This window comes from Mus pahari, chromosome 10, assembly GCF_900095145.1.
Source record: "Mus pahari chromosome 10, PAHARI_EIJ_v1.1, whole genome shotgun sequence".
NCBI lineage: Eukaryota > Metazoa > Chordata > Mammalia > Rodentia > Muridae > Mus > Mus pahari.
In genome coordinates, this window is record NC_034599.1 from 37,302,058 (window position 1) to 37,325,700 (window position 23,643).

The 23,643-nt window shown below is 45.9% G+C and overlaps 1 long non-coding RNA gene across 1 annotated transcript in view; it reads right to left on the reverse strand.

The window, feature by feature from the left end:
• The window catches only part of LOC110327261, a 24,595-nt gene extending 2,380 nt beyond the window's left edge, over positions 1 to 22,215 (reverse strand). Inside the window, exons 1-3 of the long non-coding RNA XR_002380825.1 lie at positions 22,155 to 22,215; positions 17,618 to 17,739; positions 250 to 459 (exon numbers count right to left, since the gene is read on the reverse strand). This is a non-coding gene — a long non-coding RNA (uncharacterized LOC110327261). The remainder of the gene's footprint in view (positions 1 to 249; positions 460 to 17,617; positions 17,740 to 22,154) is intronic.
• Between the last annotated feature and the right edge of the window lie 1,428 nt (positions 22,216 to 23,643).

Here is a 23,643-nt window from a genome sequence, read left to right on the forward strand (position 1 = left end):
GAGGAGGGAGAGGGGGAGGGAAAGGGAGAGGGAAGGGGAGGGGAAGGGAGGGGGGAGGGAGAGGGAGAGGGAACCCATCACCATTATTCATCTGATTGGCCAGATCTAGTTCACAGTCCCTCCCAGAGTCAAGAGGTGGGGAAACAGGTCTATGCCTTGGTGAGAGAAGGACCACAAGCCAAAGGAGAGAAGACAGTTATAGTGTGGCTACAAGGATCAGGGACTGTGAAATCAACTGCATCAACTTACACTGCAAGGGCCTCTGGCAGGCACTGGGTTCCTCTCAGGGTGGATCTGACTCAGGGGCTGTCATTCTCAGGAGGCGCCTGGGCTGCAAAGCATGACCACTCCTCATCCTTGGCTCCCCAGCCACCTCAGGCAGGTGTGTCCCCAGACAGGCTTCCCAGCTGTTTGCTCCAGCTGTGCAACTGATGTGTGTCCATGCAATTCAGACTGTACCTAAGAATAGGGTGAGTTATGACCAGAGAGAGAAATCTGTTAATAAAAGATAACTAAACGAATAAAAATAAGTTTGAGTTTAGCTTTGTTCAGACTACCAAGTTTTCCTCAGTCTGTCTAAACCCTTGAGTTGTTCATGAGTGTAATATTTTCTTTTTGTCTTCCTTCTTTTAACTTTTATTTTCTGAAATAAGGCCTTGTGTGGCCCGGGGTACATGACTCCTGCTCCTCTAGCCTACCAGAGATGTGAGCCACTGCCCCCAGTTTGTATTTTCCATCTAATGGTTTGAATAGGTGATGCATTACATTCAGCTTAAAAGACTATCTGTAAATCTCCCCTCTTCCCCAGGGAGTTAGTCCATCTCACAGGCAAATGATATTATTTTAAATCAGTCATTCAAAAATGAAGAGAAGTTTTGATATAAACAAATACATATGCTTTGCCATTGACAGTGTATTTTAATTTTGCTTTTTCAACTACCACTATTTCAATAAAACATTTTTCAAACTAAAGCATTAAAAACTGTTCTTCGTGTGTAGGGCATCATGATTTTCCATTGTGTGAGTGCATGAAAGCGCCGGTGGTCACTCCCTGCTGGCAGCCATGGAGTGTATACATCCCTTCTCTTGGTGAGATATAATTAGATCCAACGAGATCTGCAGGAAGACTTTGACAGAATCCAAGTTTGGGATGAATAAATGGATTGATGGCAGTGACTGTTCTATTGTCTTCTGATTGGGGTCTTTGTCTTAGTTGTGCTTGTGAAGCACACAAAAAAAGAGGGCCAATAAGACAGCTCAGAAATAAAAGGGACTTACATCCAAGAATGATGGTCCGAGTTAAAGTCCCAGGTCCCATATGGTGGAAGAAGAGAATGGGCTCCAGAGTTTTGTCCTCAGACTTCTCCAAGAACACTGTGGTATGTGCACACACACACACACACACACACACACACATACACAGAGTAAAAATGCAATTAAGAGAGAGAGAGAGAGAGAGAGAGAGAGAGAGAGAGAGAGAGAGAGACCACAGAAAATTTCATGAGATACTTGGCATGTGTCTGGTATTTGGGAACTGTATGTTTTAACCTGTAGAAGAAGCCATACGAGAGAGCAGGGTCCTGGGAGGAAACAGATGGCCAAGATTCAAAATAGAAGCCAGTCTGGGAATGTAGCCCAGGGCTGGAGTGTGTGTTTAGCATGCACATGGCCTATATCAAACCCCCAGCACCCGCCCTGAGTTTACAAGGCTGGTGAGCACCATTAGGGCAAGCCAGCTCATTGTAGCATCTCTTCATGCATGGCCGCGGTTCCACACTAGGTGCCTCTGCTCTGCTCTGCTCTGCTCTGCTCTGCTCTGCTCTGCTCTGCTCTGCTCTGCTCTGCTCTGCTCTGCTCTGCTCTGCTCTGCTCTGCTCTGCTCTCTGCACTCTTCAGACCCAGAGGCTGAATTGAAGGTGCACAGAACTAGTCACTTGGAAAAACCGTGTCTTGGCCACAATCAGTGGATTCATATGGATCTCAGGCCAACTCAGACAAAACAAAATGACAGTCGCCACTGAGAATTCAGGGGGGATGTTAACTTATCCACGGCCACAGTGTACACTGATAGTTTCTGAATGGCATAGCATATGTACCTGCTGCCTCAGAATTACTAAGAAACAGGTTAGGCCTCGCATATCAGACCCACAGAGCCAGTTTCTCTGGAGTCTATAATAAGCTCCCTTCAGGCCCTGTCATGTCTGGGAACTCTACCAAGACAACAGCATAAGTAAACATGACTGCGTTCAGAAACTAGGAAGCTCAGCCCTTCCAGAGTCTATATATGGGACACAAATGTTCTGTGCTCTGGTGGCCTGATGCTAAGTCATGGGAGGACTGAGCTTTCTCTCTGACTTGAAAGGGCTCAGCTGCTGACAGGGGCCCCTGCCTGGATGGGACTCTGAAGTGGTAATATACAGAGAAGCGTGTGGTAGGGCAATACTAGTCAGGAGGCTGATCTAAATATCCTTCGGCCTTCTCCACAAGTCCTTCCGGGTGTGCAGTAAATGATGCAGGTGGAATGTTCGGTGGTGACATTGGGATAGGTTGAAGTGACAAGGAAGCTAGTCTGGGGGATGAGGGGTTGGGGGTACTAGATCCAAGACTGGCCACAGAGCCCAAGTGGGCAGCGATGACTCCTAGGAGGTGCCTCTGCAGTAGCACCAGCTGCTTTCTCTGGAAGGTGGATGGGTGTCTTAGTCAGTGTTTCTATTCCTGCACAAACATCATGACCAAGAAGCAAGCTGGGGAGGAAAGGGTTTATTTGGCTTATGTTTCCATACTGCTTTTGATCACCAAAGGATGCAGGACTGGAACTCAAGCAGGTCAGAAAGCAGGAGCTGATGCAGAAGCCATGGAGGGATGTTCTTTACTGGCTTGCTCAGCCTGCTCTCTTATAGAACCCAAGACTACCAGCCCAGAGATGGCACCACCCACAAGGGGCCCTCCCCCCTTGATCACTAATTGAGAAAATGCCTTACAGCTGGATCTCATGGAGGCATTTCCCCAACTGAAGCTCCTTTCTCTGTGATAACTCCAGCCTGTGTCAAGTTGACACAAAATTAGCCAGTACAATGGGTTTAGACCAAGTGGATAAGCAGTAAGAGGCTGGGGGGAATATTGTCTAGATTTAACGTCTAGAGTCAATGTGGAGAGCTCTAATTTCTTATTGAGGAACAAGGTACTCTCATTCAAGGTCCTTGTGCTTGAGCTAGGCCTGGGTCCTAACTGTAAAGGATCTGTTGGCCCTGGACTTGGGTCATCAGGGACTGATCTGTTGGCCCTGGACTTGGGTCATCAGGGACTGCTATTCTTCCGCTTACTCCAACCTTTGATACCGTTTTCATATCCTCTGTAACTGCACTGCAGATTCGAGCTCTGAACTCCAACTAGGATTCCAGACCTGTGGGCTATGACATTTTGCCATTCCAGGGCATGGCTCAGCAAATCCACCCTTTTTCAGATACCATAGGCAGCTTTTCAAGGCCCTAACCACATCCTGCACAGAGTTGGCGTTCAATGAACGCCAATGCGTGGTGAGCCCAGGACAGCAAGGCAGTGATTACCCTGAAAGGAAGTAGTACCGAGAGATAGATGGCCTCTCCTACTGCATAGGGACTGTGACGGTCTTGTGCTTTCCAGAACTTGTATTGGTGCTCTGAGTCTGCACTAGAGTGTTGATACCGAATGGCATACAGTAACCATCTGTGATCTAAAAGTATGGCATTCTCATGAATGACATCAATCAATCAATCAATCAATCAATCACAGGTAGAGGTTGGAGGTGGAGTATCTTTCCTCCTTGTCATCAGGGTCATAATTGACACTCCAATAACCAAAGATGCATTAACGAGAAAGTGTAACATGTTGACTAATATTTTATGTGACATGGGAGATTTCAAAAGTGGAGATTCCGAATGAGGATGGAGCTCAGTGGATAGAGTACTTGCCTAGTATTTTAGCTTAGACTTCCGACGTCACAGCTACAGTCATCTGAGAGAGAAACTGCCTACATGAGACTAACCTGTGGGCACGTCTAAGGAGGAGTATCTTGGCTGTTAACGGTTGTAAGAGGGCCCAGCCTACTGTGGGTAGAACTAGTTCCTGGTCAGTTGGAACTGAGTTGTATAAGACCGCTAGCTAACCCAGGTTTTCAAGTTAGCCAGCAAGCAGTATTTGCTCATGGTTCATGCTCTGCTTCCTCATCTGTGATTGAGCTCCAGAGGCAAGGCTCTGTGGGAGAGCAAGCTTGCCTTGAGTTCCTGCTTTTTTCTCAATGATGGACTCTGAACTACGAGCTAAAATAAACTCTTTCCTCCCTGAAGTTGCTTTTGGTCAAGTTATTTGTCACAGCAACAAAATGAAACTAGAGCACTTAGCAGGCAAAAGACCCTGGATTTGATGGCCAAAACCGCATAATCGGGTGTGGGGTGGTGCAGATCTGAAATCCCAACACTAGGAAGAGAAGCAAGAGAAGCAGATGTTCAAGGTCATTTACAGCTCCTTGGCAAGTCTGAAGTGTATCTGGGAGGTGTGAAACTCAAAACAAGACAAGACCCAGAGAAAATGCCAACTTTATATATATATATATATATATATATATATATATATATATATATATATATATATATAAATTTTTTGAGAACCTCATACATGCACACATGCTCTTTAATTCCTCCAAAATCTACCCCTCACCTCCACATCCTTCCAACTCTCTCTCTCTCTCTTTCTTTCTTTCTCTCTCTCTCTCTCTCTCTCTCTCTCTCTCTCTCTCTTTCTCTCACCCCAATAATTAATTAATTCCAATTTGTGCTGCCTAGTCATGGGTGTGTGGTCATCCACTAGAGTATAGTCTACCTACCAGGGTATATACATTAAAACAAATGAAAACAATCCTCAATTTTTATGCTTAGGTTTGATAAAGAATAAGCAGTCATGTCAAAATTGTGTGGAAAAGATTATGCTAACAGACTGTAGGAAGGGGAGCCCAGCAGGGCATGCCTGTTCAGTTCTCTCTTTGTTTCCTATGCAGCATTCTCAAAAGCTCTGGCTAAGAAAGGACTCTTTCTAGAATCAAGGTTTCATAGTCTCTAAGAAAGGTAAAACCATTTCTTTCTTTATGATCATCTCCTGCCCAGAAGGTGAAGGGAAGATTAGAATTCTATTTCTAGGTTTGGGGTTGACTTTGGGAAAGAGTGTGTGTGTGTGGGTGGGGGTCCAGTTTCTACAGTCTTGTTGTGGATAGCCCTGGGGCTAATTATATTTGATGTTAATTTCATTCTCCTGTGAGTGGCTGCGAACAAGGAATGAGTCAGCACTCAGGTGATTTCCTGTAAACCTGCTTCCCACCTTAATTTGTAAAATAAAGGAGAACTGATGATTGGGTATATAAAAGGGAAGGTGGAGTGGAAAGTGGGGAGAGAGAAGGAGAAAATGGAAGAGGAGGAGGAGGAAGAAAAGAGGAGCAGAAGCAAGTGGCCTGGAGAAACCACAAGTTCTAAGGGGATCTCATAAGATGGGAAAGATGGTAGTGTAGGGGTAGATCTGCCCAATCTAGGCGCACAGCATATATTCATATTAATTGAGTTGAGTTTTCATTGCTGGGACATATTTGGGTTGGAGATTTACTGCAACACAGTCTCTGTGGCCTACTGAAAGGAAGAGGTGTTCTAGAGACTATGGTTGACTTGTGGGAGAAAAAGGAGCAGGAGGGTGATCAGAAAGAGGCTGATTTGAGGCCTTTCTTACACCTGCAGTTCAAAGAATTCAGCATGACAAAGGACTGTCCTTTAGGGAGCCACATTTCTCTGAGCTACGGGACCTTGTCCTCATAAAGTAATGACTTTTAGATGATCACTTGAGTAAGATTGCCTCTCACACGAATCCTCTTTAAGGACCCACCCATGGCGACCTCAAGCCCTGAAGATCAGCTCCATCCTAGGGCTTCTTTAGTTTGCATTGAGGATGAGGTGAGGTGCCCAAGCAGGGTCTGGAAGGCCAGGGACAAACTGTTGTATGAGTGAGAACTTGGAATAATCAGGATATAGGGATGGAGAAGAAGGAAGGAGAGAAGAGAAAGGCAGGCCGGAGGGAACTGACACCTACATATAAGGAGAGGAAAAGACATGGTGACTGTTCCTGCCAGGGTGCATGAGAATCAGAAGGAAGGGGAGAAAATGGCAGTGGTGGAGGATGGGAACAGGAAGAGGGCTAGGGAGAGAGAGAAGGAGAAGGAGGGAGAGAGAAAGAGACACACACAGAGAGACAGAGGCACAGAAAGAGTTTGGACAGTGTAATAGAATGTCTTGTACTTCCAATCACCCTGCAGTAACTTCCTTAGTGCTAGGATCACCATGCTATAAAATAAACCAGAACTATATAAATTTATACAGTCCTAGGGATCAAACCCAGAGCCTCCTGCCTGCCAGGCCAGCATCCTACCAAGTAATTTACATGCTCTGCTCAAAAGAAAGATTTTTTTTTTTTAAAGGAAGTTTTATCTGAATTTAATTTTCTTCTCTGTCTCGGTTCCAAACCGTAGGACTCCCTTGTGCCTTCCACCATGACTGGAGTTTGCATACCCACAATCCATGTAAACACTAGTTGGGTTCAGCAGCATGCCAACATTCGAAGGTGGAAGGAAACAATAAATCCTGGGAGTGAGAGGCCGGCTAGTCTAGCGGATTCAGCAAACTCTGGGTTCTAGTGAGCCTGGATGAATATGGTGGAAGTGTAATTGGGGTAGATTCCTGATATCAACCTTGGGGCTCCACACACCTGTACATACAGAGGGAGGGAGGGAGGGAGGGAGGGAGAGAGAGAGAGAGAGAACACTTGCATGCATGCCAACCAACTGTTATTCTGGGGAGTTTAGCTGTGCCCCTTTCAAGAGGATCATCTTCAACTGAGTCTGTTTAGACCCCTTCATGGGGAGGTGCGGTAGATCATGAGCCCCTCCCCTGAATATCCATCTGCTCCCCATCACCTGCTAAGCAACTCTGCCTTAATTGCAGGTGGCCTGAAGGAAGGACTATGTAGGCAGGGGAAGACTAGGGAGTGGCTCCTCTATGTGGCTAATACCAAGCTGGGTGCAGGCTTTCCAGAGATTGTCATTTGGGAAAGAGGAGCACCCACAGTGCTGTACGAAACCTCTTACTGATGCTCTATAAGGAAGCTCAATAAACTCCTTTGTTCCTCTGGATAGACATAGGCCAAACTGTACCTGAGTTTGTAGTTGGGACCTTAGCGTGAAGGGGTAAACATTGCTTATGTCTTTCCCTGGGAAGACATTTAGGAACATGGTCTCTCATACACACCTCAGACTTAACTGCAATTTATGGAAAACCCCAAATGGTCCCACTTTCATGAAGCTCGTCGAAAATGCATAGTGAGTCGCCAAGACCAGGATGTTCTTCATCAAGGACTCCGGAGAAGATAACACTTTTAATTCGCTCTTCTGTCAGCCTTGTTATTTGGATGAATTCCAGGGAGCGATGTGTGCTTTTTTTTTTTTTTTTTTTTTTTGTAAAGTCAGCAAGCCATTGTTGAGCAGAATTTCTGCAGATATTGTCAGAGGGAACATAATCCGGGTCAATGAATCATACATTCTATTTTGGTAGTTTGCCGAAGACAACATTGAAGACAGACCTGTCCCGAAAGGGAAAACTTGAAAAAGACACACAGAACGCAGCAGCAGTGCAGCCGGGGAGGAGAGAAGGAGATTCTGCCCACAGATTGTGGGCTTCCCTTCCACTGTTTGTCTCGGCATCAAGCAGGCTGGTCTTTCTCTTTTCCTCTGGGTCCTGGGGGCAACAGCACTGCAGTGAATACAACAGACGGCACAATCACACACAAACAGGAACAGGACACTGGCAAAAGTTCCCTGGGGGTCTTCAAATGACTGCCACTGCTCAGTTTATCAACCTGTAAAGAATCACTTTGTCCCCGAGAACAAATCCACAGACATTAAATAGCAGCAGCTTGGCATGACTCCCATTGTCCTCGTTTGTATAGGTTACAGAAAGCAGCAAGGTTATGCGTGAACTTATCTCTCTTTTGGGTTAATGGCAGTCGGGTGGTGCTATTGGTGGGGGTTGAGAGGGGAAGAAAGTGCGGATGTGTTCATTAGATGCGGGCTTCCTCCCCTGTAACTTTATCCGACTTTACAAATTAAAAAACACCGCAGATAAACAGCGATTAACAAGCCAGTTGCTATTGCTCATATGGCAATGACGTCTGAGCTCTTCAAATGAAATGTCCCTCTGGGTAGCTCACCAAGATCTCGGAGGGAGAGAAATTACCTAGGGGTTTACTCACAGCCAAGGTCGGGCAGCTGTTTACCCCTTACCACAGTTTTGCCTCTGATCGTCAGGGCTTCGCCCAAGTGAGAATAGCTCTCCTTTGTTTCTGATAAGGACACCAAGAAAAATGCAGCTTAGTAGCCGCAGGAGAGGTTGGGAAGAGATACGGAAAAGAGTCACTGGGCTCCTAGTGTGGGACCCAGGAATGAGTTAGAAGGGACAGTGGCAGGAGAGACAGGAGGATCAATCACAGACACCCACCCTGAAGCGGGCCATTTCGCTACTCATCTTTCTGGCTAATTCAGGGCTCTGCAGGTCCCCTCATGAGGTCTGTCAGCCATGACTGCCGAGGCAGATGGTGTTTGCCTCCACTGGAGAGTGTCTGCTCTCGTGAGACTCCAGTCCACAGGGATTCTCTGGTTGGAGTTGGGAAATGAGAGACAAATGACCCTCTTTCAAAATGAGCAATTATCATTCCTCATTGAGGGAAAAGGGCCTTTTTTTTTTCCCTCATGGGGGTAGGACAGAAAAACGTCTTGTAAAGGTTAGGAGGAGGTCTTCATAGCCGACCCACAAGGATACCCTAAAGCTGCGTCCTTGGACCTCTTTGCCTGCTAGTATTACCAGGGATATTGGACTCCATAGTCCAATTAATCAGTTTGAATAATGCTGGCAATTTTAAAACAGATTCCTAAGTGATTTATATGAAATAAATGTATGGAGCATGCTGTGGATTAGGTCACAAATGTCCCTTAAAACTAAAGACTTGGTCCCTCAGGCAGTACCAACTGAGAGACAGTAGGATCTTCAGGGACTTTGGTCTAGCAGGAAGTGTTGGCATCGGAACCAGCTTTACAGTTGCCAGTCACTTACAAATCCAGCGATGACATCACTGTCACCCCTAGGCCTGCCCTTACCTGTGCGCAGTGGTTACCTCCTGGCCCCAATAAAAGGCAGAACCCCCTGACCTTCACGCTGTCTTTCCTTCTTCTTTCTTGCCCCCCTCCATCCTTTTCTCCCCAATAAACCTTTCCTGTGGAACTGTGCTGGCCTGGTGTGATCTGTCCAGTGAGCTGCCATTCTACCACAACAGAACGCCTTTAGGCTGCTGTGAAACCCGGGCCCCTCTTCACTCTTTTTGCTCCCTGACTCATGATGACACAAGACATTTTGTTCTACCACTCCCTCTCTTGCCAGATACTCCCTCCTTTCATCACGTACTCCCTTGTCAAGGGCTCAAAAATGATGAAGCCACCCCACCAAGGCATAAAAACTCCAAAACAACGGAAGCCAAAATAAATCCTTTCTCTTCCTAAGCTGATTGTCCTGAATACTTGTTATAGTAACGTGAAGCCGACTGTCTTAATCATTGTCCTATTGCTGTGAAGAGATACCATGATCACAGCAACTCTTATAAAGGGCATTTAATTGGGGTGGCTTACACTTAAGAGGTTTGGTCCCTTGTCATCATGCCAGGAAGTATCCCAGCATGCCTGCAGATGTGTGCTGAAGTAGAAGCGGAGAGTTCTACATCTGGATAGGCAGGCAGCAAGAAGTAAAGTGGCTTGAGTTTCTGAGACCCCAAAACCGAGCCCCTAGTAACACATTTCCTCCAACAAAGCCACACCTCCTTCAACAAGGCCACACCTCCTCCAACAAGGCCACACCTCCTCCAACAAGGCCACACCTCCTAATAGTGCCACTCCCTTCTGGCCTATGGGAGCCATTATTTATTTAAAACATCACACTAACTTCCAAGGGAGTACACTGGTTGGGCTGAGCTCTGGTAGGATGCCCAACAGATTGAATCGAGCAGGCGCTACACTGGAGCTGAAATGCGGGCTGCTGAAGGGAAACCAGTTTGTTTAACTGACCTTCTGACTGATCAGGTGGGGCTGGGCTGATATTCAAATACCCAAATAAGCAAGTGAAGGGCTAATAAGCAGGCCTCCTCTGCTTCATTCTTACAAAGAACGAGCCCGTTGTCGGCCAATCAGCTTTCTCATACTATTCCAGCTCCTAGATGCTTCCTTACTAACCCACTGCTTTTCTGTTGTCCAAAGGAAGCACACAGCCAATTCTGCAACTCAGAGGATTCCCTAAGTCACAAATCATAGATAAAAGACAACTAGATCCATAACTAAATTTGCTGTCATTCTGTCTTTCGACCTTCAAGAGGGCACGCAGGAACTGGGGGCACAGCTGTGGAAGCAGGACTCATGGGGGAGTGCAGTGTGCAGCGCCCTCACCAGATTGTGCTTAGCTTTCTTATCCAGCCCAGGACCTAATGCTCAGGAAACAGGCCCACCCACAATGGGCTGGGCCCTCCTAAATTAATAAAGAAAATCAGGGCAACCTCTCACGGAGATCAACTTGATAAAGGAATTCGTCAGTCACTTGAAACTCTTTTTTAAGTGCTCTAGAATGTGCCAAGTTAATGGGTCAAGGCTAACTAGGACAGATGGAAAGACTGAGCTGATGGGCATCCAAAGGGGCTCATTCTGTCTACCAGAATGTTTACCCTGGGTATCAAGGAAGTGTGGTGGGGGTGGGGATTCCAGAGCACTAGCTGGAACTGGCAGGCTTCTTTCAAAGTCAAAGATGCCTATTGGCTGGCCTTCCTGGCCCCAGCCCTTGGTAGAGAAAGGCTTCCTAAGTCTGCTTAACCTTTAACTGTCATTGGATCACTTCTCTTCGTCCCCCTCGGCCGGCCGGATGCCAAGGACTTGTTTTTTTGTTTTGTTTTGTTTTGTTCTTCCCCCAAGAGTTCTCCAGATGATCTAGCTGCCAAGCAGGTTTGGCAACCATGGCAGATCAGGCTAAGATAATTAAAGGGGGTCACACAAAGGTCTCTACCTGAGCCTGCTCACTCACCCCACTAACGGGTGTCCCCAGCCCAGTGATGCCACCAGCAGACTTTTTGCATGGCTTCCCAAGAGTCCTCATTTAAAAGGTTCCCAGCTGTGAACTCACAGAGTCTTCGTACTTAAAGTTAAGCGCAACAAGCATACAGAGTTGTGGGAGAAGAGCGCAAGGGATGACCAGGGGGCAGAGCTGGATGTGGAAACCGTGGACTGGGTAGCATCTGAGGGAGCTTTTAGCAGTGTGACAGGCAGAAGAGTCCACCAGGCGATAGGAGAAAGGCCCAGAATGAAAGAAGTAAAAACTCCAAGGACAAAATACCGTTCTAGTTAGGCACAGCCCTTAAACTGCTGTCCAGAAATCCCCTCCAGAATGACAGACATCTTGCCAAATATTTCACCACCGATTTGATTTTCCTAGCAGGACCGAACAACGGTCCCTTCATTCCTGTCTTATAGAGGAAGGACTCCCATTACCTTGTTCAATGAGGCAGACAGGCGGTACAGTATCCCCAAGTCCTACTGAGCAGAGGTGAGCAGGGACTGAAGTTATAAAGATGGCTCAGGGCTTAGAGCATTTAACACAAGAGTAAGAGTGAGAGTCTGGATCCTTAGACCTTGCATAAACCTGCTGGGTGTATTGGCCCGTTTGAGACCACGTCCCCAAAGCCAGAGACAGGATTTCCATAGCAATCTAGGTAGCTAGACAAATCTGGGTTCGCTTGAGAGATTCTATCTCAGTGAAGGTAGAGAATGATTAAGAAAGAACCCCAGTGCTAACCTTGGGCCTCCATGTGCGCACACATGTATGCCATCCACAAACATGTGGGCACATGTATAATATATGCACACACAGAGACACATGCATATATCATACACACATACTAATGCAAAAAAAAAAAGGAGGAAGAAAATGAAAAACTTTAATCATGTTTGGAAGGAGCTGTGGCTGGTCATACTGGCTGGTAACAGACTCTCGTCATCTATAGTACCTAATTTTTCCAGACTCATCCAAAAACAAGCAGGTTCACCCCTCCTACGTCTAAGTACATGGTGGAGGCAAGAATTGCCCCAGATGAGTTGCCCTCTCCTAAGTCTGGCAGCTAACTACCTCCTGCAATCCTAGCTCCAAGGAGGCTGCAGACAGCAAAAGCAAGTGGGGGTGGGGGGGCTCATAGAACACGCCCAATGGATGCTATCTACACTGAACTGAGTAACCAGTAGGTCAGCCTTGGCTGTCTGCTGACAGTCACTGTCCTAGCATTCTTCTCTGAGCTTTGGTGCCTGGATTAGCGGGGGACTATGTCAGTGCTGCTGGAGCCTGGGAAGGCAGCATTATCCAAGACTCTCCCACAGGAAAGAATACCCCTGAGCATTTCTATGTCTGTTACTCAACGTCTTCTCTGGACATGGTGGAGAATCTTGACGCTAAAACCTTCCATATTTCCTGCCTCATCAGAAAGAACTTTGTGGGTCATTGGTTTCCATGGCCCTATTTCACAGAAATGGAACTTACCATCTAATTTGTTTTTCTCCAAGCAAGGAAGGCCTGGGGTTTCAAATAATCTGTTTCCTGTGAGGTTCTTGGATCTAACTTGTGTCTAAGAAAATCTGGGCAAAGGCTGTGTTAGGCCTATCAGTCTGCTCCATGATACTGCTTCAATAAAGAACCAGAGGAAATTCCAGCTGCTCTTACCAGCTTTTGCCAGGTTCCAGCATGGAGACTTGCCCTGTCAACAGTGACTTGTGGGCTTCTGTAGGCATTAGGATACTCTCAGCACACTGATTCCTCCGCTACACACACACACACACACACACACACACACACACACACACCTCCATCCCTTCCTGAGAGATGGCGCTCAGCAGGGGGAGTGAAGCCACTCAGATTCTCAGTCTGGCTCCTACATCAGCCACCCCATCCTACAACAGCCTCCCCCTCTGTGATTCTCCAGTCTGGGAACCCACGTACCAGGCGAATATGTACTGACCCTTCTACAGTCACAGCTGAAATCCACACCCTCCTAGCCTCCATTTATCATGTTTAACTTTTAGATACACGTAAAAAGAAGAAAAAAAAAACCCTCAATTTACTGTTAGTATACCAGCACTTATCAATCTTTCTGAACAAAGTACATTATCCTTACTTTAAAAACAGAGAAGGCAGTCCTTCAAAGTTACTGTTATTTTTTAAAGATGTATTTTACTTATTTTTATTTTATGTGTACAAGTGTTTTATAGTCGTGCATGTGTGTGTAATGCATGCATGCTTAGTGTCTATGGCAGACAGAAGGGCACTGGTCTCCCTGGAATCAGAGTTAAGGATGGTTGTAAGCTGCCACGCATGTCCTGGCAACTAGACTCAGGGTCTCTGTAATCATGAGTCATCTCTCCAGTACCAAACTTCCTGTTCTTAATGATCATGTTACTCTGTGTTTCTTATGGACAATCACTGCGGTACGGCAGAAATAAAAAGGATTTGAGATTAGGAGTACCCTGCCTTGACTGGTGTGACATATGTGAATGTGAGCGGCTCATGCTGCTCCCCTGAGCCTCAGTTTCACTAACTCTAAGAACGGTGATTTCTACCACATGGGAATGAGTAAATAGACTTCTCCTTGACTCGTGAGTCACAGACACTTGGCCCTCAGTAACTCATCTCTACCTTTTTATTCTGCACCTTCCCTATGCCTGTCCCCGCCCCAAAGGTCTCTCAACCCTCCCAAAGCAACGTTTTCAAGTTCCCAAGAGCTTCTGCAGGGCAGCTGGGGCCTCAGCACATCTGCCCAAGTGCCCATGCTGGCCTGCATCCCCTAAGAAGAAGGACCAGCATGGGTCAGAACTTCATGAAGGAAGCTGCAGGAAAGACAACATGCTGGTCAGACTGGGACATGAGTCTGACCAGAGGAAGGACGTTGGGGAACATGGCAGAGACCCATGGAAGCTACAGAAAGCTTGCCTAGGCCGACAGGGAGTCCTTGAGCTAACATTGCCAGAGGGCTGCCTGTATCTCCCAAGAGAAGATCTCCCTTATTATCCACGCTCTGCTTAATGTTAGCTGGAAGCAGCTCATGGGAGGCACTGATGGGTTTTAGAAAAGAACAGTCCCGGCTTTGCTCAGCTCTTCTCAGAGTCCCCACCACAGCCGAGCAAAGAGGTGATGTAAGAAACGAAAGATATGATATAGCTCTCAATTCCACTGCTCATAGCTCGTAAACCTTCTTAATATCCAACAGTGTGACTTCTTTGGCTTTGTGTTTGAGCAATCCTGTCTCTAGTCTTAGTGACACTATAGTAAAGGTGACTCAGTGGTAGGGTTATGGTTCAGTTGGCTTCAGTCTTTCTGGGAATGAAGAGATGGGGATATGATTTCATCAGATCTAGTCCAATCTGGTTTGGTCTGGTCTAGTCTGGTCCATTCTGATCTGGCCTTAAGTTCTGGACAAGTGACTTTGATTCTCCTCTTACCTGAGACACCTGTGTCCTTCCCTCTGACAGGCTGGACAGGTTCTGGTCTCACATGGGGTTCTGCATCTGCCTCTCTAAGGGACTGGTTGCCACCACTGTATCTGTTGTCTGGTTATCAGCCAATCCTCACCTAGTAGAGCTGCACCAGAGAGCCATCAAGGAGAATTGTCATGAGGCAGCCTCTCAGACCTGTTGAATGGACATCCATGATGGTAGGACCCATCCTGCACTTTCAGAAATTTCCTCAAATAATTGTTATGATCAACCAAGCATGGAAGCCAAAACTTTTGCTAAGAAACTGTATAGCTGAAAGAAAAGAACTTACCGTTGTCCACGGTTCCCAAACAATACTCTGTACCTACCCTGTGAACTGCCCTATAACTTGGTAACTATCCCTCATGTACCTCCCCCTCTGTCCCATGTGCCTTTCTCAGCTCAGATTTATTGGTACGGAATATTTCCCTGGATATAGTTAAGGGGTTGCACAGGTCTTCTGCACAGGCCTTGATATCCTCAGAAAGATCCAATCTGTATATATCTCTTGTATGCTTTCTGGGGAATTTCCCTAAAGGTCTATGTGCCCCGCAGGTTGGTCAACCTCCCTTAGCAGATGAGCAACAGATTGGCCGTTATGACAGTAGGATGTAAAACCCAAGCAGGAGAACACAGTAGAATATCACACACACACACACACACACACACACACACACACACACACACACACAGACACGAAAGCATGAATGCACGCACCCACATGCACATTTAAGAAGCACAATCAGCAATCTCTGCGTGGTGCCACCCTGTGTTTACACTTGGGTGACTTGTGTATGGCAACCGAATCCAGCCTTCTGAGAGCTGTTCTTTGTGTCAGGTGCCTAACTGTGCCCACTGAGGGTGATTCCCATGGGAGGGTGTGGCCAACTGTCCAAGTTCCTGGCAATAGCATCTGGAAAAACTTCATCAAGGAATATGGAACAAAGAGGAAGGGCTCCTTGTTCTTGGCTATGGCCGCTGCTAATGTACCGAGTCTGCTAGGAGCCAATACTAATTTGCTCTTGCAAATAAAGGAAATAGTGATATTAAAAATTTACTGCCAGGCCTGCCTGGTACAAAGTGCTTTTCATGAATCATCTAACTTAATCCTCCCAACAGCTGTAGGAGGAAGACATTTAATGAACAAAGAAATCCAAGGTTAGAGAGATGATGGCCTTGCTCAACCTGAAAGCTGTACAGGGAAGAGTTTATACTTAAGCATCAAGACCAGGCGGCTTCAGGCTCTTCCTGGTCTCCCTCTTTACTTATGAGATGCTGGTTTAATCTGGATAACCCCACTCCCCGTGACATTCTCCAGAGCTGTCTCCTTGCCTGAACTATTTTATTTGCTGGCCCTTTGCCCTAGTCTCCCCTAACTTTGTACAAAGCCCTTCAAGACCACCAGAGTCATCAAATAATATATAATTATTGTTCATCTGAAAACCGACTCTCCGGCTCATCTCCTTGGAGTCCTCCCCTGACTCCGACACTCTCTTCTTCTGATTAAGCATAGAGATCCTCTCTATTCCGTGAGCATATCAGGTGGGTCTAAACACAGGCTTTTATCTTATGCCAGTCTTTAGTTGTTCTCAACCCTAACAATAAAGAGCACCAGTGACCACACAAAGCCTGATTTGCAGGACTGTCACTCCTAAAGCCGAAGTCAGGACTGGGTCATGAACTGAACTGTGCTAGGACAATGTAAATGCTGTGCCAAGAGGAATCAATAGCTGTCAACAGACGTAGAGAACAACAGTATGTGTCCGGACAGGTTTAGGTGGCTTGTTAGGGTCATCAAGTCGTGGATATTCTGTCTTGTGCTGCCTTTGACATGTGACAAGTCAGTCACCTAGACAGGTAGTCAGTGCCTAGTGGATGTCTTGTGTCTGCCTGGGGGCAGCATCACAGAACAGAGGCACAGAGTCTTCAGAGAGCCAAGAATCTGTGGGTATAGACAGTTTCTGTGCTACCCTTCCTTCTAGAAAATGTTGCTAAATGATAAAAAGCACAAGGAGTGATTGTTCTAAGTGTTCTGGATGTCTGAAGATGAACTTTCATTTGGGATTACTGGCTATTTCTGCCCAGTTCTCTCTCCGGGTTGAGATAGCACAGTAACAAGATGGAGAGAGGAGTGGGAGGAAGAGGGTGAGCCGATAGATAGTAGAGCCTGCTCATCCTAGACACGTTCAATGGTGGTTGTTGCTACAGACCCCTTATATCACATGCATCAACTTTTGCTTTTTTTCATTCATACATTCAGTTATTCACTTACCAAACATTCATTCTGTGTCTGTTATCTGGCCAGCATTGTGCTAAGTGCTACAAGCTCCATGTCAATTAAGACATGCATCTAAATCCCCTGTCATGGAAATAAGCAGTTGCGGAGACTAAATTACAGGGTAGAACATAGTGGGAACCAAAAGAGGGATTGGCTGCCTTGGCCAGAAGATGTAACGTGTCTTGACTGGTTGTGAAACATAGGTATGTCTTCCCAGGCAGACAAGAAGGAAATACAGGGAAGAGTAGAGCAAAGGACCAGGAGAGAGAAAACAAGTGTTGGTATGATGCTGAAGTGCTTTGGTGTGGAGTGGTGATGTTTTGCTGTGGCCATCAAAACTAATAATAGGGAAACTGTAATCAGACTATATGAGCTTGGGACAGAATCCTGGCCATGTACTGACTCACTAGTGGTTCTTAGACAAAGAAAGAGCAGCTATATTTGCACTGTGTAAACCGCGATCTATTCTCTGCGGTCCACTCCCCAAGTGTCAAGGAAATCTGACTGAAGGAAGCAAGAGAAAGGCAGCAAGGATACGGTATCCCATAAAATACCAGAGGGAAAGCCCAGCATGGTGCACATGTCGTTAATCACAGCACTCTGGAGGCAGAAGCGGGAGCATCTCTGTGAGTTCCAGACCAGCCTAGGTTACACAGGCCCGAGGGAAATGAGCAAACCTGAGCGGTTTCCCTGGTCTCTCTCTCTCACTGTTGGTCATTCTGCTGTATGCAGCTTGTCTAACAGGATGGAATCCAAACGTGTCTGTGCATATCAAAGAGACTGTTCTTTAAGTCTACCCCTGCAAGAGATACCAAAGTATGACTCCCCAAAGTTCAACTGAAAGAGACCAAGGAGTTCAGTTGAGCTTTCTTACAAAGCATATGTGAGGGGTTACCTGCAGGAGTAGGAGGTGCAGAACTTGAGGATTCTACTGGTGCAGAAATTGAGAAACATGACACATTTTTTTTGCATGTAGGCATGCATGTTGGCATGTGAGTCCCCATGCTCATGTGTACATATGTATGTGGAGTCTAGTGTTTGACACTGAGTATCTTCTTCACTCTCCATTTTATTTATTGGAGCAGGATCCCTCCTTGAACCTCACAATTTTGGTCAGCTACCTAGCCGGCTTTCCCCAGGACACTCCGCCTTCCCCTCCTAAGCACTTGGATTGCAGGTAGGCTGCTACACCCTTCTGGCTTTTGTCCACTTCAGGGGATCCAAACTGTGCTGTTTAAACCTGCAAGGCAAGCATTTTATTCAGTGAGCTTTCTCTCTAGGCCCATAAGAAAAGTGTTTGCTGGCTATGTGCTGTACGGAACCTTTTCCCAAGGACCATAATTCTATCTTGGGCTTTGCCCCTGGTAGCTATGAAAACAGATCAATATAACACTAGCCAGGTTTGTGGTAATGGCCATGGAGCTATAGACGCTTGCTATATGGTGGAAGGGAGGGTTAGGGAGCATCACCAGAAAGCCCTCCTTCTCCAGCTGCTACAGAGCCTGGGAGATGCTCACTTATATAAAAGATGGAAGGTTAACTGCAAACAGGACTCTGGGATGCAGCTTCCGTGAGGCTGCCATTCATATGGACTGGGACTCAGCAGTCCTGAAGGTGTTCTGGTGTCACCATGCTACTGTAGGTAATGTGTAGCCATGTGTAGCCCTCACATGGCTCTGTAAGAAAGCTCTTTGGTCTCACTCAGTTGGCCTTTGCTGAGTCACACTTTGGTTTATTGCTCACGTCCGTCTATGGTGATGGGACGGACATTCACTGTGCCTTCCCAGGAAAACATAACTCCACCCCACAATGGCTAACTGGAATTTTTATATTGTGTTATCTGCAAACAACTCTCATTAGAGCAGATTCTTCTATTCAAATGATGCGAGACTTTTTTCCCACTTGTTTTTCTTTCTAATTTGGACAGATCTTTGCTGTAGTCCCTGTCCACCCCCTTAACCCCCCACTGCAGGGTCATAAACCCCAGCACAAATTTGAGTCCTTGAGGTTTTTGGAGTCTGTCACATTGGAAGTGTGAGATACAGCCATCTGGCAGGCTACAAGGCAAGAGGTTTTGAAATATTTATGTTTGTGAAGCATGAGCCATGATTTTTAACTGTGTGTTAGAGGCTGAGCAGGCACACACTTGGGGCCTAGGCAATGCAGCCAGCAGCTCTCAGCTGACTTCTCCCTGTAGGAGGAAGCAGGCATGAAGCCTACTCCATAAAGAAAGAGAACACAGAATGGCTCTCCTTCCCCTTGCTTGGCCTTCGGTGTGCTTTCTGAAGGAGTATTGGTTGAGAGAGAATGAGCTGATGCTGAGATTAATAACTGAGGATGCTCTCGGAGGCCCTATAAGCTTTAAAACTGCTTTACAGAGCTGGGCACTGAAGAGTAGATGAGAAGAGCCCATCTTAATCAGCAGTGTGAGTTTAAATTGGGGGCTCTCTGGCAAAGTATCTGCAAGGGCCATTAGCTTTCATTAATTATACCATAAACAGAACTCTAGTGGAAAGAGCCACTGGTTATAGGAGGCAGGATTGGGAAGGCGGCTCAGGGGTCTTCAGGTGACAGAGGCACCCTGGATCTGAGTACACAGTTTTCCCTGAGTACAGAACAACCACATGGACCAGCTGCATCTCCAGGGATGGAGAAGGACCCACAGTCCACATCCCAGGAGATCATCATTTGCGATTTCATCAACTCTGTTGTCAAGCACAATGGAAAGAATAAAGATCCGTTTCTCTTCTTTCTTTTTCTCTTTTACAATTTCAGCTGAACCGGTGGGTATCTGCTCACTCCTGTGGATGGTGGTCTTGGGACATTTCCAGGTTATTTTTAAGAAAGCAGGCACTCACTGAAAATGAGCAGTCTGCTTTTGTATTAATTTTGAAGACCATCTGTGATTGATTTACTAGAATGCTAATAATATATTGCTTTTCTCTTTTTTCCTTCAAGAGCCTCCTAAATGTCTTTCCTAGCCTTGTACAATATGTATATGTATGTACATATGTATGTGTGTGTATGTTTATGTGTATATGTGTATGTATGTATATATGTGTATACATGTGTATATATGTATATACGTATATGTGCATCTATATGTATATGTGGCTATATGTGGATATGTAACTGTATGTGTATATGTATGTGTGTATGTGTGTATATGTTTATGTGTATATGTGTGCCTGTATATGTGTATATATGTGTGTATATGTGTATGTACACCTATATGTATATATGGCTATATTTGGATATGTAACTGTATGTGCATATATATGTGTATATGTGTGTATATGCTTATGTGTATATGTGTGTATGGTTGTGTATGTGTATATGTATGTGTGTATATGTGTGTCTGTATATGTGTATATTTGTGTATGTATAGGTATATATATGTGTATGTGTATGTATATGTATATGTGGCTATATGTGGATATGTAACTGTATGTGAATATATGTGTGTGTATGTGTATATGTTCATGTGTGTATGTGTGTATGTGTATGTTTATATATAAATGTATGTTTATATGTACATACATATGGGTATAGGTGTGTATGTATAGGTGTGTATATGTGTATGTGCATCTATATGTGTATGTGGCTATATGTGTATATGTGACTGTATGTGTATATGTGTGTATGTGTGTATATGTTTATGTGAGTATATGTGTATATGTATGTATATGTCTCCATAGCCTGTCTGTAGAGGTCATTGTCACAGGTGGTACTGAAGGGCTAAAAATTAATAAGCTGCCTAGCTACCCAAAAGAAGAAGTGGGGTCTGTGAAAACATGAACTTTTCACCCTCCCTTGCTGCACAATGGTTCCCGGAGCATTCCTGAGCGGAAAGTTTCCTGGAACAATCACAATGTCCCAAAGCCCCTGGTCATAATGATCCAACGCCCCTGTGGAATGTCACCACCCTAACCACAATGTCACAAAGCCCTGGGTGTGTTGCCTAGTGTTACACATGACTAGCATATGACCTAACTGTATGGGCAGTCTATGATTTTAGAGTTCCCCTTTTCCCTCCCCTTTTCTCCCCCTGGCTTGTGGTTTTCTCCTTTATAAGCTCTGTAAAAATTCAGGTCGGGGTCGAACTCCTCTACCCCTGCGTGGTGTATGAGTTTCGACCCCAGCATGCTGGCCTGAGCTCTTGTTTTGTCCTGTCTTCAATAAACTTCCTCGTGTGTTTACAGCAAGTCGGTCTCAGCGTCCTACTGGGTGCGCGTCCTTCCCGAGACTGGAGCAGGGGGCTCCCTTCGGGGGTCTTTCAGTACATGATGATAGGACTTCATGGTGGCTCCAGTATAGGGAGCCAACCTTAGAAGCAAATGTTCTTTTTCTTAAACCTAGTATTGATGTGAGGGGTATGTTCTTCTAAACATGACTGCACACCAGCTTTGAGGATTTGTGTTCTGGGGTGCCCTCTCTACCTCAGAAAGCAGTGTCAGAGAAGAAATGAATGACTGGGCTTCAGGGAAGCCATTAGGTAGCTACTGGTGAGTATGGAGCCAGCCACTGTGCTCAGGCCTCATTTTCTTCATGTCAGTGACTGTTGCATTGCTGTGACCATGATACCTGACAGAAACTACCCAAGGAAGGGAAGACTGGCTTGAGCTCAGGCTTCCTGAGTGAGCGTTTTAGTCCACCACAGTGAGAAAGCTAAGGAAAAACCGCTCAGTCTGTGTCCTTGGGAGCAGGTGGTGGGGGTCTTCACATCTGGGAGGAGTAGAAGGCAGAAAGCATGGTAGAACAAGCCAGGCCTAACTTTCAAAGGCCTACTCCAAGTGACTCACTTCCTGTAGTTTGGCTCCACCTCCTAAGGTTCCACAGTCTTCCACAATAGTTCTGCTGCTTGGTGAAGTGGGCCTGGGGAAGACATTGCACATGCAAATCACAGCATACTACATAGCAGTTCTGTGGGGAGGTGACCATTAGAGCCCATCACAGATATTTAAACTATGGGTTAGAAAGGTAAGCAACCTCCTCAAGCCTTCATGCTAATGTGAGGCCAGGATTTGAATGCAGATCATTTTATATAGTAAATTTCAGGACTTGAATGCAGATCATTTTATATAATAAATTGAATGCTTATACTAAGTACTGTATTTTCTAGAAAGACATAGTTAGGAAGCATTTGGAAATTAATCCAGCCCTGGAAGGAATCGTCTTTTGAGTCAGAAGAACCATTTCCTCTCTTTAACCCACCTTCAGCTCCAGTCATAGGGCCCAGTTAGGGACTCTTCTTGATAGATTTTCAGTGAGCACTGTGACTGAGAGGTTTTGTTGACTTAACTAGATCTAGAATCACCATGGAAACACACTTCTAGGTGTGTCTGCGGGGGGGGGGGGTTGTAATAGATTAGGTTGAGTTAGGGAGTTTCCCCATAGATGCAGGCAGTTCCATTTCATGGCCTGATTCCTTCATTGCATAAAAGGGGGAAGCTAGCTCTCCTTCCACACTGTGGATCCACGATCTGGCCACCATGACCACCAGGTTCCTCCAGCATGATAGACAGCGTGACCGACCTGCCTGGAACTGTTATTCAGAAGAAACCCTTCACCTTGTTTTTTTTTTTTTTTTTTCCGGTAACTTTGTTGCAGTAACAAGAAAACTTACCAATATCACAGCTCTTGGTGTTAGCAGGAGCCTAACTGCTTAAAAGACTGAGGGGTTTGCCATAATAAAGAACTTAGCCCCAGGGCCTGAGCAGCCAGGAGGGTGATTCGAAGTAAACAGGTCTCTTAGCTCTGGGACTTGGTCATCTCACAGAACGAGAACATGGAATGAGCCACTCGGTAGTATCTTTCCACTCCTCTTTTGGCACCCTTGTCGCGTCCCTGTGGTTCATTCAAGCAGCGTGTGAAAGCACCCTTCTAGAACCATAGTAGAATGAACCACACACTCTGTGCTGTTTGTTTGGTTGGCCCACTTTCCCTTACACTACCACTTACAGCCATATCTCTGCATGGTCGCCCACTGCATGGCCACCCACTGCCGGCCTCCCCTTACCCTCCTGTACCTACTGCCAAAGAGCAGGACTCTTGACTAGGATGGGATCAGAATCCCTTCTCAGGGAACAGAGCCTGACAGCTGGACCACTAACGTGTGAATTGGTGAGCCAGCTACAGATCTGGTCTTCAGATAGAAAAGAGGTGAGTTACAAAGATAGCCCCAGAGACGAGTCAGAAGCTCAGACTATCTCCTTCTGCTTCTCCTCTCCTGCCTCTGGCCCTTGTTTCCAGACTCATCCTGTTTGCCATTTTATAATGAAATTCTTTTGTTTTTCTGAAGACCTCCTCTGGATTCTGCACTAGCCACAGAGGATTCTGACTTTGTCTGAGCTTTGTGAGTTAGTGGCCTATCTTAACTGTTCTTTGAAGCCCTGGTGTTAGGTCCATTTTCCCTGTAGGCAAATTCATTTTGCCCAGTCCAGAAGCAACAGTTTATCTCTGTATCTATTTTCACAAGGTGAGAGAGAGGCATGGTTCAGCACTGCTGGGAGATAAACAGCCGAAAAGCAAATGTACTTTAGAGAGCGAGCATCTATTATCCTGGATAGTGATCGATGGCTTGTTAGCCGACTGGTTTTTCTTTTTTTTTTTTTTCTTTCTGCTTCCTGTCTGTGCAGCCTATAAACCTGAAGATGGGAGGAGAACAAATCTTGTACATAGAAACAGTTGCTTTTCTTTATGT